The sequence below is a fragment of the Protobothrops mucrosquamatus genome, unplaced genomic scaffold (assembly GCF_001527695.2).
Source record: "Protobothrops mucrosquamatus isolate PMUCROS unplaced genomic scaffold, P.Mucros_1.0 scaffold1021, whole genome shotgun sequence".
In the NCBI taxonomy this organism is placed as follows: Eukaryota; Metazoa; Chordata; class Lepidosauria; order Squamata; family Viperidae; genus Protobothrops; species Protobothrops mucrosquamatus.
In genome coordinates this window covers 231,593-235,848 of record NW_015387257.1, presented here as the reverse complement: position 1 = coordinate 235,848, position 4,256 = coordinate 231,593, and the positions used below count along the sequence as shown (strand labels likewise).

At 37.3% G+C, this 4,256-nt stretch overlaps 1 protein-coding gene across 1 annotated transcript in view; it reads left to right on the top strand.

Moving 5' to 3' along the window:
- Nucleotides 1-4,256, top strand: part of RSBN1 (round spermatid basic protein 1) — a 22,939-nt gene that overhangs the window by 7,513 nt on the left and 11,170 nt on the right. The window lies entirely within an intron of this gene.

Sequence of the window (4,256 nt, the reverse complement as noted above, 5' to 3'; positions counted from 1 at the left end):
AGTAAATTGCAAACAATTATTAAAAATTCTAAAATTTAGCCTAAATGGCGGAAGAGTCATCAACTCGTGGGCAATACTGATAACTCAGTATACTGCAGGAATACTCAGTTGAACTCAGATTGCTGATAACTTTGATAAGCAAATCAGAAGACATGATTATGAATACTGTCTTACATCCTCATAGTGATGTTAACGGATGATGTCTTCCAAAGAAGAATGTTGCGGTGAGGAATTTACAGATAAACTTTGGAGAAAAGAAAATGAGGCCTTTATATTGCTTTGAAGCAAGTAAAGAAACTTTTATTAAATGGATCTCAGAAAAAAGCTATTTGTAAAAATTGAATGTAAGCATAACTTTATAAACAAACAGCTTGAAATGACATTAGAGATTTGGAAAACTGAAGCACCCTGTGGGCATTTTTTGAAGGATATTGAAGGAAATCACCAGAATATGATAGTGGCTTAAAAATGATATGCTAAAAAAGGAAACAGAAGCAATGCTTTTGCTGTCCAAGAAAAAACATTATGCACAAATGTCATCAAGGCAAAAATAGAAAAGACCAATTTAGTTAGTAAGTTCCAAGGGGAAAACAACTCAGGAAGCTTGGGAAATTCTGAAAAGCAAGATAATAAAAGCCTAGTCTAGCACAATACCAACAAAGAGGAAAAATAACAGCTCTGAAAAGAAACCAGCATGGTTGCATAAAGAACTCTCTGATAAATTGAAAGATAAAAAGGACAAGTATAGAAAGTGGAAATAGGGGCACCTAGCCTGAGCCTGCAAAGATGAAGAAAGCTAAGGCTCATAATGAACTAAGGCTTGCGACCAAAGTCAAAAATAACAAAAAAAGCTTCTTTCAACATGTAAAAAACAAGAAAAAAGTGAAGGAAACGATTGGTTCATTAGTGGGTGAAAGTGGCAAGAAGGTGACAAGCAATAGGGAGAAAGCAGAACTATTTAACTTGTTTTTTGCATCTGTCTTTACACAAAGGGAAAAAACAGACCAACCTATCAAAAATAGTGTCATAAAAAACAGAATAGAAGAAACACAAGTTAAGATAGGCAAGAAAATGGTAAGTGAGCACCTGTCCAGCCTAGACGAGTTCAAATCATCAGGACCAGATGGATTACACCCCAAGGTTCTCAAGGAACTGGCAGATGTGATCTCAGAACCACTGAACTATATTTTTCAAAGATCCTGGAGCACAGGGGAACTACCAGAGGACTGGAACTGATGTAGTTCCCATCTTCAAAAAAGGAAAAAAAATGGATCCAGGAAATTACAGACCTATCAGCCTGACCTCAATACCTGGGAAGATTCTGGAAAAGATAACCAAACAACGAATCAGCGAACACCTAGAGGCAAACAAAATCACTACTAAAAGCCAACATGGGTTTGTCAAAAACAGATCATGCCAGACAAACCTTATTGCATTCTTTGACCAAGTGACAAAATTAGTGGATCAGAGGAATGCTGTGGATATAATTTATTGGACTTCAGTAAGGCATTTGATAAAGTAGATCACAAACTACTACTTGATAAGATAGAAAAATGTGGGTTAGACAGCATCACCACCAGATGGATTCGTAGCTGGCTGACCGGCCGTACTCAGCGTGTGGTCCTCAATGGAACTGCATCTACATGGAGGGAAGTGTGTAGTGGGCTGCCCCAGGACTCTGTTCTGGGCCCAGTGCTCTTCAACATCTTCATCAATGATTTGGACGAGGGGATAGATGGGGAACTCATCAAGTTTGCGGATGACACCAAGCTGGCAAGAATAGCCAACACTCCAGAAGACAGGCTTAAGATATAGGAGGACCTGGACAGACTTGAACACTGAGCGCTATCTAACAAAATGAAATTCAGTGGTGAAAAAAGTAAGGTTCTATATTTAGGCAAGAAAAACCAAATGTACAGGTATAGTATAGGGGGTACCTTGCTCAACAGTAGTAACTGTGAGAGGGACCTTGGAGTCCTAGTGGACAATCACTTAAATATGAGCCAGCAGTGTGCTGCAGCTGTCAAAAAAGCCAACACAGTGCTAGGCTGCATTAACAGGGATAGAATCAAGATCACGTGAAATGTTAATACCACTTTACAATGCCTTGGTAAGGCCACGCTTGGAATACTGCATCCAGTTTTGGTCACCATGATGTAAAAAAAATGTTGAGACTCTAGAAAGAGTACAGAGAAGAGCAACAAAGATGATTAGGGGACTGGAGTCTAAAACATATAAGGAACGGTTGCTGGAATTGGGTATGTCTAGTTTAACGAAGAGAAGGACGAGGGGGGACATGATAGCAGTGTTCCAGTATCTCAGGGGCTGCCACAAAGAAGAGGGAGTCAAGCTATTCTCCAAAGCGCCTGAAGGCAGGACAAGAAGCAACAGGTGGAAACTAATCAAGGAGAGAAGCAACCTAGAACTAAGGAGAAACTTCCTGACAGTTACAACAATTAACCAGTGGAACAACCTGCCTCCAGAAGCGGTGAATGCACCAACACTGGAAGTTTTTAAGAAGAAACTGGACAGCCATTTGTCCGAAATGGTATAGGGTTTCCTGCCTGAGCAGGGGGTTGGACTAGATGACCTCCAAGGTCCCTTCCAACTTTATCATTATCATCATCATCATCATCATCATCATCATCATCATCATTATTATTATTATTATTATTATTATTATTATTATTATTATTATTATTATTATTATTATTATAATATAACTGGAGCTGACAAATTTTTACAAAATACTGAATTTTATAATTAAAAAACCACAAAAGCAAGGTTCTGTAAAAGCAATTTTTCCTTACCATGTTCATACAGTTTGAATGTCACTAGATACATGGATGGCAGTTATTCCATTGGTCCTGTCAAAGTTTTGAGGACTCAAGTGCATAATATTCCTTATTGAAAGCTCTTGAGTACCTTTAGTAGAAAACTATCCTTTGTGGATTGTTAACTAGTTATGAAATAAACAAGAATAAATTTTTCAAAGAAGAGAATCAAGAAAAGGAGTACATTAGCAGTGTGTGCTGGGAAGTGATTTTTTTTCTCTTGTTAATAACTGACCTTAAATTATTGGTATGTAATGATAGTAGTTAGGAAAATAGTTCAATGAAAATAGTTCAATATGAAACACAGCGGCCCCCAGCCTTTTGGACGCCAGGGAGTGATTCTGTGGGGAAATTTTTTTCCATGGACCAGAGGGGACGTGGTTTTGTGTGCTGCCTGCATCCCACGGTTGGGACTTTGCTTGTTTGCATGGCCCAGTTGCTGGCCTGCCACAGACTTGTGCTGGTCCGTGGACTGGGGGGGACCCCTCATGAAAAAGATAAATGCCATGCTACGGTTTATTTGGAAAGAGGTTGAAAATGAAACTACCAATTGTTTTATGCCTTAAACAAATCAATGATATATCTGCATTTGAAGTAGATTTTCTAGTTGACCGAAATATAACTTTTCATTCAAGATATAATTAACTTGTATAACTGATTATCACAATGCATAGTGATGACTACTAATTTCAGTGACTTTATATATTCTTAGAAATTGAATTTATTGAGAGCTGTTATTTGAAAGCTTACTGTCTGGATTGTGGGCGACATACTTATGAATATCTGCTGTAGAGAAACAATGGTGGGAGAGGAATAAACTTTCTACCTTCAGCATCAGAGTATCTAAGAGGCATTTGGTTGGTTACTGTGAGAAATAAATTGCAGGACTAGGATAAGCTTTTAATTGATTGAGTTGGGTTTTATTGTAAGGTCATTAAATAAATTACTTTTGTGACATGGCCTGATTTTTGAATGAGTTTTCCCATCATTCCATCTCTACAACAGTAACTCAATTATTTAAGGGTTACTAATAGTTTTGTATAAATATGATAATAGAATTAATAAGCAACTTCTATTTGGCTATAAAGTGTCAGAGAATAAGGGAACTGTAATTGTAATATTTGGAGAGCATTATATCACTTAATTTGAAATTCAGTTGGCAGTATCATTAAAGTTTATGGAGAAATAGAATCTTTAGCAGGAATGTTATTAGAATTCACATACAAGGCCTTTAAGAGGTTTTGTTCAAACTGCTGTTGCTATACAATTTTGTTTTGTTTTTTTGTTCAGAGAAAACATCAGAGAAAGAATTGAGATAGAGACATTTTATCAATATCAGCACTTCTATTACTAGAAGTAAGTTGATTGCCAGTGTGTTGCCGGGTGCAATTCAAGATGTTGGTTATTACTTTAAAGCCCTTC